Source organism: Balaenoptera acutorostrata, chromosome 11, assembly GCF_949987535.1.
Source record: "Balaenoptera acutorostrata chromosome 11, mBalAcu1.1, whole genome shotgun sequence".
NCBI lineage: Eukaryota > Metazoa > Chordata > Mammalia > Artiodactyla > Balaenopteridae > Balaenoptera > Balaenoptera acutorostrata.
In genome coordinates this window covers 39156223-39173285 of record NC_080074.1, presented here as the reverse complement: position 1 = coordinate 39173285, position 17063 = coordinate 39156223, and the positions used below count along the sequence as shown (strand labels likewise).

Genomic DNA, 17063 nt, shown 5'->3' with positions numbered 1-17063 from the left:
CACACACACACACACCCACACCCTTCCTCTTAAAAGCACATAGGCCGGGCTTCCCTGGTGGCGCAGTGGTTGAGAATCTGCCTGCCAATGCAGGGGACACGGGTTCGAGCCCTGGTCTGGGAAGATCCCACATGCCGCGGAGCAACTAAGCCCGTGAGCCACAACTACTGAGCCTGCGTGTCTGGAGCCTGTACTCCGCAACGATAGGCCACGATAGTGAGGCGCGCGCACCGCGATGAAGAGTGGCCCCCCGCTCTCCGCAACTAGAGAAAGCACTTGCACAGAAACGAAGACCCAACACAGCCATAAAATAAAAATAAAAAAATAAATAAACAAATATGGTTAAGACAAATATATTTTAAAAAAACACAAAAAAAACTTTGTAAAAAAAAAAAGCACATAGGCCTTCAAAACATAAAATTTGGGGACCATTTATAGAAATCCAATATATTTCAATAGCCACTGGAATATTATAACCAAAGTCCTCTTTAAGAAAACATATTTTTCTTTTTGAATTACATTATATTTACTCCTTAAGGAGACAGGTATGGATTTAATATATTTTTTTAAAGACCTCATCAAAACTAATTAGACTAAAAAAGCAGGGAGAGGCAGTTCCAGAAGAAACTTGCAACAAAATATTCCACGAGGTGAGACAGTTTCTGGCCACGCAGAGGCAGGTCTGCATTCAGCTGCCAATGTGTACAGGCATGGAGGCGGACACCAGGGCCAGAGAGGACAGTAACGAGCAACAGGTGGCAAAGCAGGCTAGCAGGACACACGAGGGTGGACCAGTAGGAGGTAGCATATCATAACAGGCAGGTGGAGCAAGGCTAAGGAGAATCCAGGAACTGGCACTACTCAGATCCAAGAAAAGCCGGAGGCAGGGAAGTGGGTCATCAGGGAGCAGGGTCCTACTGTCCAGCTAGGTTCAGAGGCATCTCCCTTCCTCAGGGACAGACACAAAGTAGAGAGACTCAGGCAGGGTTCAATAACCCCTCATTTCCTGAAGATAGATACAGATAAACAAACAGGCAGAGATACACATACACATGTGTACCTATCTCTATATCACTCCTTCACTGTGGCTTAACAGTAGTAAATAAATGGTAACTGCATGAAAAATACATATGTGCTTTAAATAACTAAGGTACTAGAGAGATTTTAGAGACAAAGATTTTTATCAAAATCAGGTACCAAAAATGTATACTGCTAATCTAACCAAAGCAATAAGGAAAACAAAAATAACAGAAGTCAAAACTGTCATGATTCAACACAAAAATATTGCATACCTAGAAGATACAAATAAGTAGACTGAAATACTTTATAAGTAATAACAAGTTCTCTAATACAAGTGACCACAAATATTCAAAAATTATAAGCAACCAATTAATGAGTGAGAAGATATGGAAAAATCAGTTCACTGATAGTGTACAAAATATAAAATACCAAGAAGCTAAACTTAGAGGTCACTTCTGAAGAAAACTATAAAACAGGGAAATCTAAGATATGATTATATTTTTTGGTAAGGGAAGCCTATTATAAAAAACATGGTTCTTCTCAAATTACTTCATAAGTTTAATATGCCAATTTAAAAATCTTAAATAGTATTAGATTATTTCATATTTATAAAAACATCTTAAGTTCATCTGGAAGAATAAATAACTGAGAAATAAGATAAACTTTTTTGAGTAATAAGAGTGATGAGGCGAGAACTTCCCTCTCATCTATTAAAATATTTTATTATCAAAATAAAGTGTATGACTGACATGAGAAGAAGCAATACCTAATGAAAGAGACAAGTTTTCAAACACAGGCCATGTTATAAGATTTTAATATGTCAGTAAGGAAATATCATCCACCAAGGAAGAAAAGACACATCATTATTCAGTAAATGATGTAGGGAAATTGGCTGCTAGGGGGAAAAAAATGAAATCATGTTAAATTTAAGCCCCTCACTCTAAACCAAAATGAACTTTGGAGCAAAAAATCTCAGTATGTTCCATGGTCTTATTTCCTTTGGTCTTCATTTCCTTTAAAGATCATAAATAATTTCACCTTTTCAGGATGAACACTCACCCAACTTCTAATGCCCAGTGGGTCATACCACCCCAGTGTGAAACATTAACATTTTCTTCAAAATTTATAAGAATTCAAAGATGTATGTCCCAGAAACAAAACCTGAAGTTTAAAGAAATAAAACGTATCCAAACTGAAAGGGAAGAGGTAAAATTGTCATTATATGCAGATGATATGATACTTTATATAGAAAACCCTAAAGACTCCACACAAAAACTACTAGAACTGATAAACAAATTCAGCAAGGTAGCAGGATATAAAATTATCATACAGAAATCTGTTGCATTTCTTTACACTAACAATGAAATATCAGAAAGGGAAAGTAAAAAAAAATCTCTTTTAAAATTGCATCAAAAAATAAAATACTTAGGAATAAACCTGACCAAGGAGATGAAAGACTTATATGCTGAGAATGGTAAAATATTGATAAAGGAAATTGAAGATGATTCAAAGAAATGGAAAGATATCCCAAACTCTTGGACTAGAAGAATTAATACTGTTAAAATGGCCATAGTACCCAAAACAATCTACAGATTTAATGTGATCCCTATCAGATTAACCATGACATTTTTCACAGAACTACAACAAATAATTAAAATGTATATGGAACCACGAAAGACCCAGAATTGCCAAAGCAATCCTGAGGAAAAAGAACAAAACTGGAAGCATAACCCTCCTAAACTTCAGACAATTATTCAAAGCTCCAGTAATCAAAACACTGTGGTATTGGCACAAAAACAGATATATGGATCAATGGAACAAAATAGAGAGCTCAGGAAAAAACCCACTCACCAATGGTAATGAACCCTCAACTAAGGAGTCAAGAATACAATGGAGAAAAGACAGTCTCTTCAGCAAGTAGCATTGGGAGAGCTAAAAAAAGAGTTACCATATGATCCAGCAATCCCACTCCTGAGCATGTATCTGGACAAAACTCTAATTAGAAAAGATACATGCACCCGAATGTTCAATGCAGAACTATTTACAATAGCCAAGACATGGATGCAACCTAAATGTCCACTGACAGAGGAATGGATAAAGAAGATGTGTGTGGAGATATATATATATATATATACACACACACACACACACATACACACAGTGGAATATTACTCGGCCATAAAAAAGAATGAAATAATGACATTTGCAGCAACATGGATGGACCTAGAGATTATCATACTAAGTGAAGTAAGTCAGACAAAGACAAATATCATATGATATCAGTGATATATGGAATCCAAAAAAATGATACAAATGAACTTATTTACAAAACAGAAACAAGACTCACAGGCATAGAAAACAAACTTATGTTTACCAAAGGGGAAAGCACGGAGAAGAGGTATAAATTAGCAGTTTGGAATTAGTAGATAAAAAGTACTATATATAAAGTACATAAAGAACAAGGTCCTACTGTATAGTACATACATATGGTCCTGTAATAAACCATAATGGAAAAGAATCTGAAAAAGAATGTATATTATACATGTATAACTGAATCATTTTGCTGTACACCAGAAACTAACACAACATTGTAAATCAACTATAGTTCAACAAAAAATAAATACATTTTCAAAAAACCTAAATAACGGGACTTTATATAAAAAGAAATATCATCGTTAATCATCTAATATAATGAATGTCAAAATCTACTTACGTGGTCCTGCCAAAATACAGAAACTTATTTTTAAAAATTCAACTATTAATTTGAAAAAGAATAATAACTCCAACTGATTAGAATATACTGAATATGTTTAGTCCATGAGTTCATTTTTAAAACCCATGAATAGTCATTATTAGAGGATGATAATGAACCAATTTATTCTGAAAACTAGCAAATAAAGGGAAAGATTCAAGCATTTTATCCTTCCTTTTATATACAAACTGAATAATGCAGTAAAAATATCTGAGGACAGATTTTTTTCTTTATACCATATTCTAGCTATAAATAAAGAAGAAATGACAGAATTAGGCTATCACTACTTCTCATTCCATAATGGATCCCGGCAAAGATCAACAATGGCTGCTAATATCAAAAAAAGAGATACAACCAGACATAATGTTTGTAGAATAACAGACTATAATGTAATCTTGCCAGCCCTCCCTCCCCCATCAAGCCTGAATCCAATCAAGCCTCTACAGCCAGCTACCAATGAATGAAACTATAGATGTTAGAAGAATGTTAAATTATGCCAAAAGAATGCAATCAGCAAAATCCAGATTTTGGAAAACTGTACAGGACTAATGATTCAATTTCTTCAACAAATTTGCAAAAGATATAAAGTTGTAGAGGAGGAACCATAGCGACTTAAAAGATTTATCAACTAATCACATTGTGTGGGCTTTATTTTGGTGCCAGTTCAAAAATACAAACTAAAATGGCTCCACACAAACACTTGTACGTAAATTTTTATAGCAACATTATTCATAATAGCCAAAAAATGGATAAATAAGGTTTAACCATACAATGGAATAGTATTCAGCCACAAAAAGGAATGAAGTACTTATTCATGATACAACACATATCAACCTTGAAAACTTTATGCTAAGTGAAGGTGGTACTAACCGGGTTTGTTTTGCCCAACGTGCAGCAAGCTAAAACGGTGAGATGCCGAGGTTTGCAGCAAAGTGAGGAGACGGGAGAGCAGGTCTCGAATCTGCTCCAAGAAGGCAAGGGGCTTGGGTGTTTATGGGCTAAAGAAAAAAGAAGCAGGGCTGTCTGAGGCGAGGGGGAACGGGGAAAGGTGATTAGAAAAAGGTGCGATAATTGTTGTTCTGCGCAGGCGTAACTACGCTTCAGGCCTCTTCACATTCTAAAGTTCACGAGGGCAGATGCCTGCGCATGCCCAGTTCAAGGCTTAGTGGTCCTTCCCAGTCCTAAGGAGCTCAGCTCAAACTAGACACAGCTGACCCTTGGTTCAGCTTGAAATAGATGCAGCTGACTCCAAGTTCCTGGAAAACAACTCGGTCAGACACCTTATTGTTCAGGCTATGTGCTGCTTAGAGGACCTGAAAGTCTTAAAACCTTGATGAGTGAAGGCAGGTGAAATGGATTTCACCCATGGTTACAGAAGAAGCCAGACATATTGTAATTATTCCATTTATATGAACTATCCAAAATAGGCGTATCCATAGAAGCTCATTAGTAGTTGCCAGGGACAGAGTGGGAGATGGGAAGTGACTGCTAATGGATACAGGGTTTCTTCTGGGGGTGATGGAAATAGTGGTGATGATTGTACAACTCTGTGAAAATACTATAAACCACTGAACTGTACATTTTAAAAGGCTGAATTTTATGTCGTGTGAATTGTATCTCAATAAAAAATACAGCATTCATGAGAAAAAACAAACAAACTGAAGTTTAGACTGTTGGGCTACTTTGAGTAACCTTACTTCCCAGTCCAATAAATTGAATTAAAGTAGCATATACCGTAATCTGTTATAACTGGGAAGGACCTTATTCCCATAATTGAATTGCCCAGATAATTGAAGCTTATCATTTGGAGAAAGTTACATGGTTCCCAGCTCCCACAATCCTCATCTCTGTATATCAAAAGCAATTCACCCCAAACTCTGGGAAGATTTAGTCCTTATCTTGGGAAATTTTAGGTATATTCCTTCAAGAGAATTTTGCTGCAGCATCAAGAGAATTTTGCTGCAAATATGGTACAGGCCTTGTTTCCTGTCCTAAAAATTAAGATTCTGTCTTATTTGCCAGATGTACTAGTTCTACTTGTGACTAAGTTCCTATTTTTATTTGATTTTCTTAAATAATATTCATTTTATTTTCTCATTACAAAACTAGAGAATGCTTATTATAGATTTTTTTTAATTACAGAAAACTCTTTTAAATTTATATCAACCAAAATTCTAATACCTAAATATAACTACTATCAACAGTTTGGAGTAGTGCTTTCCAAACCTTTTTCTTCTCATCATGGTCAACAAAAGAAATGCATCAAAATTTCATGAAGATACCTAATAAGCTAATTGGGGAGTTTATGGCATTGGCTAGAAGTATGACCATTTTGCTTTCAGAGTTTGGGCCTGAATTATATGTAATTTATTAAAAAAATTTAATAAATTAATCCATCAAAAAAATCTGCCAAATTAAGTCACGTGAAAGGAGAGGCTTGCTCTACTAGGTGTTCCACTAGTTCGTGTTCTTTTCTAAGAAGTTTACTGAGGCCTGGTAATTTCAACAGCACCTTATACAGACTACTGTAATCATTTCAAAGTCCTCTTATAAATGGGTTACACGGTATGCAACATTTAAGATACCATTTTTTTAATGAATATTTACTGGACTAAAAAATGTACAAAATTAAGTTACTTTAAGGTAAATTAAAATATCTTATTACTATAAAGCCAAGACTTTATGAAGAAGAAAGTTGAAGGATACAAAGAGGGGAGTTAAGGATTACTAGTTCCAGTGCTGGGTTCCATACATACTATTCTGATTACCTTCAGGGACCCAGGAAACCCTGGACCCGCAGGGTTCAAGAAGTGAAAAGGTGGCAACACAGACCAGCTTCTGGAGAGTGTCCAGAAGAATGGCCAAGGGTAAGATAACCACTGTCATAAGGCTTTCACTCTCAGGGCCAGCTGGGTAAAATAGAGACTCTCGTTGACATGGAGGCCAGAGAAAAACAAGGATGGCCAGGTATTCAGGAGCTGGATGACTAGGAACAAGTAACCCACCAATACTTTTAAAACAAGTAGCCAATAAACTATCATACTCTCTTCTTATAAACATAGCATGAGTGCCTTAACTCAAATTGATGTACTCTAATTTTGTTGTGGCAACCAGACTTAGCAATTAATTATTTAGACTTAGTATCTAAGGCTTAGCAATTTCAGCTCCAAAAATAAATCTTGCTATATAATGTTTTTCTGAGTAGAGCACCTCTTGTCCCATGAAGTTTCCAGGAACTTCTACTCAAATAAAATGAGCATTATATCTTGCACTGATCGAGACAAAAAATGTTTTGTTCAAAGCACCAAAAAATTTAAACAAATCCCAAATAGAAATAGAAATAAATATCCAGTAAGGGAAAATGCCACTTCATCTCAGAGAAGATGATGTGGGTTTTAACAATTATCACTCAGCAGAGATTACATACTACCTGTTTTCCACCAGGTGATCTTCTAAGCAATGATGATTACATAGCTCCTGCTCTATAGAGTGGATGATATGAATAAATAAGCATTAAAGGGCAATGTGATAAGTGCTTGGTTATGAATAACCATAGAAGCAAATATTGTAATCAATATGAGACATGTGAAAAGTAGAAATCGTTTGATGATCCACACCCCACAAATAGTCTCTTGTGAGTATTTTCTTACAGTCATAAACTTTGAAATAGGAACATACGAGACAACATCAAGCTTCCAGTGATTCTGTGCTTTTTCAGCAAATTCTATTACCAAGGAAGGATACTTGTGCTTAGGAACAAGTAACCCACCAATAAAACATGTGCTTAATTCTAAGGCCTTTGATTTTCAAAACGCTGTGATTTTTTAAAAAGAGTAGATTTTGATAGAAGTCTAGTGGTCAATTCTGAACTAAGAATGACTTCACAACCCTTCATTTCCCCTTCTAGCTTTTCCTTTCCCTCTCTCCTCTCTCCCTCTTTTCCTCCCTGCCTCTCCCCCTTCCCTCCTCCTCTGTCTCCATTATTTGCCTTTATACTAGATAGACTATTAAAAGCCCCAGAGTCCCAGAAAAGTCTTGCTGCCCACTTCTGAAGGTAGAGCTAAATTACTGCACCCTCAGGAAATCTCACACTAATCTTATAAGATCGTGCTTCATTTTTTCCTGCGGCTGAAGTTATTGCTAAGATAATGTATTTATAAAACTTTTTAAGTAACACACCACTGCCAAAAATAGTATTATAGTATTATCATATGTCCAAAAGCTGATTTTAATCATCACTTTAATCTTCAAAAGATAACTTATTCCATAGAGAAGACTGGGATTTTCTTCAAAGTCAGGAAAAAATAAGCTGTTTGATGAATTAAAATGGATAAGATTAAAGAAAAAGTTCTGCTATGAGAGTTTTAGAAAGCTATATAAAATAGCAAACACTCAAAGAAGTAAAAATAAAGTTTGAAACATAAGAAGTCTAGCTGTCTTAGAATTATATAGGGAACATTAAAGAATTAATATCCTGAAATTACTTAGTTAGAAAAGCAGCATATGTTCTTAGTGCTATTATATCATAAGATGAAAGAAAATCTAAAAGATTAAACCATGTTCATCTATAAAATGGTAAAATAATATAAAACAATCAAATATCACTTATTATATACTTATTTTTAAGCATAGCAACCACACACACAAAATTTGCTACCTTCTGTCAAACTTCAAATGCAAAAATTTCCAGGAACAGCACAACAGATTGGTAAAGTGTAAAGCAGCCCTTGCTTCTTGCATTCTTTCTTCGTGATGTGATGTTTCTCACTAACCCAAAACAAAACTTGACACACAAGAAAAGAACTTGCACCATGGAAAAGTCACACGGTCCCACTTCACTTTATTACAAAACAAATACTATACTCTTCTACAGCCATTCTTGTATTATTCATTTTTATGCCCTTTAATCCTCAAAATGCTGGGGTTTCCCAATCATGAATAAAAATTAGCAAGGTTGTTCATATTTCACAAGAGATACAACAATCATTCTCTGTTTCCTGGGATCTGTTAGCGCTTACAGTCATGGCAGTGAAATGACCTCCCTCACACAGCGTGTGTACACACACCTCCCAAACAGGAAAAAAAATTTTTTTTCTGTAAGAAGTTTATAACTAGAGATCTATTGGATGCAGTCAGGTCAGGTGTGTAGAATGATGCAGGTTAGGAAAGGAAGCACAGATTTACTGCTATCAAGACCATTAAATCTTGCTGGAGAGAACTAATTGATTTTGCCCTTTTCAGTTTTTAAGGGGTCAGCTAAAGTCTCCCTCTGTGAGAGTGGATAATGGAACAAGTGGTGAACTACACTAATGACTCTGTGACATACTTTCAGGCTCTGGTGTTATATAGTCTGAAAACAGAAAGAATGTTCAACAAAGAGCCATACCAGAAGAGTCTGTAAAACCTTAAATTGCTACAACAGCTGAGAGAAGAGAATAGTCCCATTGAAAGGAAATTAATGAACAAGTGTCAAAATGGACAGTTGGTGTCAATTCCTAGAGGATTTGGAAGTGAGAAGTAGACTTGAGGAAACCATGTTAATAGAGCCCTGGTTTGTATGAAAAGAGAATCATACTTTACCAAATATCCATCATAGGAGTCATGCTTGTCACAATCCACATTACTCTGTGTTTAGTAAAAAGAATGTTTTATTAAGGGCTACGTAAGCACCTTACTTTGTTGATCTCCAAAAGCATATGATCGTCTGTTTTCTTGAAAACAAATTTAGAAAGAAATTCTGCACTCAGCTGATGTGGTAGTTCTTGGAACAAAACGTACCCACCATTTTGAGAAAAAAAAAAAAAAGACTCTTTCAAGCCCAAGCTATCTTTTTTTGCAACTTTCAAAAAGAAGCAAAGAACAAGGGATGGGAAGTGGCAAATAGAAATTAGAGATTATGAAACTTTTATAAGATAGATTTATGTTAAAGAATTCAAAGAAATTAGGCAAGAAACTAGAAAATATCAAGCGATAGCAATTCTATTTGAAAACATGTAAAGAACTTCTGAAAAAAGATATAATATACATTTGCTCTTATTTAAGGACATTCAGTCCTACCATAGAGTATAAGAGGAAAAAATAGGGAGAATAGATGAAACTAAATATAAAAGCAAATGGCTTGGAAAACAGGTTAGAGACAGACAAAGTAAGCGTAGCCTATGCTTGTCAACATAGAAAGGGATGGAGGGCCAATTAAGCATCAAATAACTAAACATGCCTGAGAGACCCAATATTTAAGAAGTCTTAAACTGACCACTTATCGGTGAAATCCAGTTTGGACCACAGAATCTGCTGGCTGCCCAGTAGATTATAGGTGAGCTGTAGTTTTGACTAGGTGTATAGAGCACCCGTGTATTTGTTCAGACACCTTCCATCTGCTGAAATCCTTTGATCACCCTCAATTCTAGTTCTTGTAGATACTGTAAGTGGGGCAGACTGAAGGGGAAGGGAGAAAGACAGGATATATATGCATTGTGTAACTCAAGACTTGTATAGTATGGTCTCTCCAGCCCACTTTTACCCTATCTTAAGTGTGCTAACCTACTCCGTCTTTCTCTTTCCTTCTTACTGTATATTTTAAAACAATCAAATAGACCATGAGTTTCAAGCATTTGAACTTGAGCATCAGCTTCATGACCTCTGGGACAGGCTGCCTGTACATGGCACTGTACGTGGAAAATAGCATTGCATCATTAGTTCCCAAAGTACAACACAGGTCCAAGTCTCAGCCAACAGCTAGCAACAGTGCCTCTTTTGGTCACTAGAAAAACGGAAGTTATCCTACAGGTTGCCAAATAAACGTTCAAAGGTCCTCTAAGGCAGTTCGCCCCTAGACTTTTTTTTATCCACTGAAGACTACTCTTCTATTGGGCACTGCAAGGAGGCTCAGAGTAAGAACTTCATTTTGATTGTATAAATTACTGCTGTAAGGGCCAGAGTTTAGTTTATAAGCATGTGATTTTCAGGCAAGTAGATGCATTTCTCATTGCTTTACTCCCTCTTTAAAATGGAGATAAATCATACGTGATAAAACATTGTGAAGATGTAATGAAATCATTTATTTAAAGCACTTTGACACAGGGACTGCAACTTTTCTTTTTCAGAATTGAGTAATGGGGCCTTCCCTGGTGACGCAGTGGTTGAGAATCTGCCTGCCAATGCAGGGGACACGGGTTCGAGCCCTGGTCTGGGAAGATCCCACGTGCCGCGGAGCAACTGGGCCCGTGAGCCACAATTACTGAGCCTGCGTGTCTGGAGCCTGTGCTCTGCAACAAGAGAGGCCGCGATAGTGAGAGGCCCGCGCACCGCGATGAAGAGTGGCCTCCGCTTGCCACAACTACAGAAAGCCCTCGCACAGAAACGAAGACCCAACACAGCCATAAATAAATAAATAAATACTTAAAAAAAAAAAACTATAAAAAAAAAAAAAGAATTGAGTAATGGCTACAACTTTACAAAATAAAATATATATAACTACTTTTTATTCTATACTCTAAAAGTACAAATTCTGGAATATTACAGCTTAAATCTCATGATAGTTTATATTTAAACAGAAGAAAATAAAAAATTAATTTAAATGATTTAATAAAAAGATTATACTTACATTGTGAAATTATACAGCACGGCTTTTCCAATCACAGCATCTAGGCCAGATCTTGAAATCAGGGAAGATAAAACTTAACATGATTAATTTGTATGTGACTAGTGGCACATTGAAAATATAATCCCTGTACTTAAAAAGCACCAGATTATATACAATTTAAACATTTTATAACTTTTGCCATGTTTCTATCACTTACTATCCTAAAAGCTAACATGCATTATCTCAAGGCGAAATGTCTGAGCTTCTGAAAAAGTATGAAATGTGTGTGTACGTCTGATTAAACAACTTTTTTTTCCAAACCGGTAGAAAAACTTTATGGAATAAATGTGTTTGTACAGTGGTGACTATTTATCACAGCAGGCTGTGACATAGGCATTAAAGCACCAACTATTTTGGACAATATGTCATAACCAGCCAGTTGGAGGGCAGTAACAAAATACTTGGCTAACCATTCTATACTAGAGACATCTGTTTAGCTTAACAAGCTAGTAACATCAGACCCTACTACAATTTGGGTCATCTGAATATCACAATTCATTTAGTTTTTAAAAGATGTAAATAACATTGAAAAATCATTCCATATATCTTAGAAATTTTAAACATTAGTTTTACATAGCATCATGGAAAATGTTTACGTAATATTTTAAGTGAAAAAGACCATATATACATGGTATTGTATTATATCTATGTTCTTAAAATTATGTAATACAAAATTTACATTATGTACTATTACATTATATAAAATTTTTGGTCATATGGAAGACAAAAAAAGCAAAGTATGATTTATTGAGGTGACACATAGATGGATGATTTTTCTTCAATCAAAAGTTAAATAATATAATACCAATTTGTATTGTTTACTATGCGCTAGACACTGTATATTGTTTATTAACATTGTTTTAATCATTAAAACAACCTTATAAGGTAATATTATTTCCATTTTATGGACTAGTTGAGACTTAGAGAAGTTAAATAACTTGCCCAAGGTCAAATATTAGCAAGTGGCAGAGCTGACCTAGGATTCAGATCTAACATCAAACCCCGTATTTGTAATCACTATAATTATGTTTAAAGAAGAGAGTCTACTTTACATATACTGCACTCTGTTCATTGTTCTTATTTATGAATAGATACTTGTCAGCATCTATCCTGTTTTTCCTGGAAGTAGGGTGACCAACTTGTTCTGAGTTGTCCAGGATTTCCCAGTCTTTGTACTGAAAGTGGGACCTCCTGGGTACTTGTCCTAAGCAAACCTTTGCCAGTTGGTGACCCACAGGGAAGGAATACGTAACCTGAAAACGTTCTAATGGATCACAAATGTTGCTCTCAAACTCCTAAATCTGAATGAAAATAGGGAGAGTGCAGAATAATAAAAAGAACTTCATTTTTTAAGCACCAAATAAGAGTTTCTCAGGTAGACGAGCATTTATGGTCTCTTTCCCTGGACACTGTGCTTAGAAAATAAACGAGCAGGGCTTCCCTGGTGGTGCAGTGGTTGAGAGTCTGCCTGGCAATGCAGGGGACACGGGTTCGGGCCCTGGTCTGGGAAGATCCCACATGCCGCGGAGCAACTAGGCCCGTGCGCCACAACTACTGAGCCTGCGCGTCTGGAGCTTGTGCTCCGCAACAAGAGAGGCCGCCATAATGAGAGGCCCGCGCACCGCAACTAGAGAAAGCCCTCGCACAGAAGCGAAGACCCAACACAGCCATAAATAAATGAATAAATAAAAATTTATTAAAAAAAAAAAGAAAGAAAGAAAATAAACGAGCAGTAGCCTCTTTCAGTAGCATTTTGTGTCTAGTACATGAACTGAACACAGGTTTCTGTGGAAGTCCTGTTCTATTCCCAAGTGGAAGGGAAAGGGGGGTGAGAGCAAAGAGGGAAAAATATATTTGAGAAATCTGAAGAGCAGCCTCTCTGGTTCGTCCTCTGCTCGTCTTGGACACATTTCTTCGGAGCTATTTTGAAAAAGGCAGCTGCACAGCAGTCCCCGTAATCCAGGTCCAGCCCCATTTCTCTGCCCAACTTCTCACTGCCACAGTCTGGAAGTTGCAGAGCATTCGCCTTTAAAACATTCCCTTCTCCTCTGCTTGGTCTGTGCCCCTCCCCCATGTCCTCTGAAGTAACTCGAATGTTCTGTCAGTCTAAGTGCAAACTATTTTTACCACAGAGTTCGTGTTCGGGAATCTCTGGGCACACACTGTCTGCAGATTAGGTAAATTACAGGTGCACGGGTTCAGGTTACTCATTTAGCAGCCACAAGTTTAAAGCATTAATCTGCCTCTTCTGAATTTTCCCTTTCAGTCAGCAGGCCCTTCCTTCACCTTCTATTCTTTAGGGGCACTCACTGGCCTTGTTAGTTGACCCTTCTTCTCCCGGCAGGCTGGACTTAGTGCTGTTCATTTTCTTTCTCTCCTTGCCCACCTCCACCCCCTTTCTTCTACTCCCTTTTCTCCTCTTTCTTTCCACTGTTGAAAAAGTATAATTACTTTCTATCTGGCCCTCAGGTCTACTTTCTCAGCTGTAACTGAAACTGCTTTCTTTGAACCCAACTATGCAATAATATAGCCAAATTCCTTAGGTATAACCCACAAAAATCTCTTCATCAGTTTCTGACTAACCCTGTGTCTACTTCTTCCCTGACCTTCCTCCTACCGTCACCACTACTCCAATCCACAGGTCTGTTAAAACTCTTCAACTCTGCTCCCTAGAAATACCAACCCAACATCTCAGGAACTTACGTCCCCAGACCATCCTTTCGCAAGCTTCCATTCATGACAGACTCTTCATTGTTACACACTCATAAAGAACCACATTCTTTTCCTCCAAAGTTCCTAGTTCAGGTAGTCATTTGTGTCATTTTTTTAATTAGTGTCTGTCCCCCAGTAATTGGAAATTTGTTGAGGGCATAAATACATGAAACACAATTATCAGAGTCACTAGTTCTAATATTTTCACTTCCATTGCCCCATTAACACAAATAAATCCCTAAATTTATCCTAAACATCTGCCTTAACAAATCTAGGTATTTCAGTTAATTCCCTTTGGCTATTTCAATCAGAGGCCTTATGAATTGAGTAGGGGAAGGAAGGAAATTAAAATTTGTTGAGTGCATATTCCATAACAAGGACTCAACATATATTTTTTTTCCATTTTATGCTAACAACAAACCTGTGATGTATATATTACATATGCCATTTGATCTCTTATAAAACTGAGGCTTGGAATGTATAATTAAGAATGGCTAGAGCTTAGATTCTGGCTTACTCCGAGACTGTTTTTCTACCACATAATAGCACCTTCCCAAAGGCTCATAGCTAAAATCCACCATTGGCTGAGCTGGCCATAATCCTTTTCCTCCCACTCCTTTTCACGGAGAAGAAGAACTGGACATACTCAAGCTTTTGTGGAGATGATGGGAAGAAAATGCATTTACAAATAACTAAGCATGAAGTAAGAATAATGCGGTGGTAAACTATTTGAAAACTCTCAATTCTATCACTAACTTACTTTCACATTTTGTTATGAATGAACTCTAGGCCCCTGAAGTGATTTATTGACACAATATTATTATTCTCTTATTATTATTTACTTTTTCCATAATTAAAAAAATATATTTGAACTGTTTAAACCTTGGAGGATAAACCTGTTGTGACCACTTGTCAAGATCCGTGTCTCCCAAGTTGTACTGAGAAATAATGTAATTGCAATTACAGGCATCTCACATTTTGTTTGAGTTCCAAGAGTTCCGTATTTAGTTGTCTGGAATCATTGTGTATTTTCCCATTACCTAATCTAATAAAAAATGGTTATTTCCCAAGCTGGCATTTCCTTTTTTTCTCTCTTCCCATCCCTACTCCCAATCCCCAAAACAACAACAAAAGAGGGAAAAATCTGTTTGAACAAAGGTGAATAACAACACTAATTTTATTGGCCTGAGTTCTAGAGAATGTTGTGAAAGGGGCTTTGTAGTTTGATAAGAAATGACAATTCAATAGTGATAGTTGAATTCACACAAAGAAATGCCACCCCTTTCTGGGAAGTTGCTCTTGATCAGCACCCCAAAGCTTTTTCTTCTTCTTTCTAGAATCTTCTCTTTCTACATTTTGAACTCACTGTTTCTCCAGTGGCAACACTTAAATAAGGGAAAAATGAAGGAGAAAGTGCACACTTTCATATTCTTTAGCAGGTTCATGATGTGCAGACTTTCTCATATCTACCCGATACCTCTTAAAATCAGTGGTGAGTCTAAGAATGGTGTCACCTTAAACATTACTTCTTTTTTTTTTTTTTAATACATCTTTACTGGAGTATAATTCCTTCACAATGCTGTGTTACTTTCTGTTGTACAACAAAGTGAATCAGCCATATGCATACATATGTCCCCATATCCCCTCCCTCTTGAGCCTCCCTCCCACTCTCCCTATGCCACCCCTCTAGGTGGTCACAAAGCACCGAGCTGATCTCCCTGTGCTATGCAGCTGCTTCCCACTAGCTATCTATTTTACATTTGGTAGTGTATATATGTCAATGCTTCGTTACTTCTGTCACCCAAGCAACAAAATTCCCTAGAAGTGATCTTTTTCTTATCTCATTTTTTCTCTATACCTAATTGCAGTAATAAAAATACTTTTATAGGTATGCAACATTTTTGAAGCGATTTCACATTTTGAAAAACTTTATCATGACCTTTGAGAGTATGATGTCTTTGTCATTATACATGTTATGGGTGAAAAAACTGAGAATTTGAGATATTAGGGTTGACTGAGTTCTCATAGGCCCAAAACGATTGTGATCTAGGTCTTCCACACCCAATTCCAGTGTTATTGCTCCTATTTTTTAATCATTTAGTCAATTTCACTCACCCTTCTGGATTCCAACTCCATAAGAAGAGAGCATTTTTCACCACTTTATTCTTGTCACCCAGGACGCTATCTGGCACTCAGTAGGTACCCCAAAAATGTTGAATAAATGAATTTCAGATATCGTTATCTTAATAATCTTAGCAATAATGCTATATAACTTTACTGGTTAAAATGACTTTTCAAATTGTCTTCACATTATAAGATACAGCACAGAGTGAGGTTAAGAGCACAGGGTAATTTTCCTTAATAGATGTTAGGCTATTCCCTGAATTCTTGGAGCCTCCAATCTGGAGTCTCAACTGCTGATATTAGCAACTAGGGGAATGGCAGAAATAGGAGAAAATGTCACAAAAGTATTGGCTTCTTATTATTCCCTGTGCCTCCTACTTTTCCAAAAACAGAAAAATGGTTCTCACACTTTATAAGGAATTATTCAGCTGCACATAACAAAAATGTAAAAACAGCACAAAATGTCAAACATCCCAAGTCTGTGGCTCAATAGGAAGAGACTATGAAGAATTATCTTTTGGAATAAGTGATTTAACTAAAAAATGTAACTAGTTTCTACGTTGTCTGACCATTGAGTCCAAGGACATTGTCTTCAGTCTATTCATTTAAAAAATGAAATCATATTGAACACAGCCTATAATTATCACTGCTTGGGGTAGAATAAGAAGATCTTATGTTTCCATCTAGTTTTTCAGGCACTGACTATAAAGGCTAAAACCAGAGTTGACTGTCACCCCAAGGGCAGCTTAAGGTTGGAAGGAGTCCTTCCAGAGCTCTGGGAGGGAAAGGAAAGGAAAGGGAAAGGGAAGGGAT

At 36.6% G+C, this 17063-nt stretch overlaps 1 long non-coding RNA gene across 1 annotated transcript in view; it reads right to left on the bottom strand.

Annotated features, from left to right (window-relative positions):
* LOC103019002 (uncharacterized) overlaps positions 1–17063 on the bottom strand; it is an 85198-nt gene that overhangs the window by 67092 nt on the left and 1043 nt on the right. Inside the window, exon 2 of the long non-coding RNA XR_452228.3 lies at positions 11376–11426. This is a non-coding gene — a long non-coding RNA (uncharacterized LOC103019002). The remainder of the gene's footprint in view (positions 1–11375; positions 11427–17063) is intronic.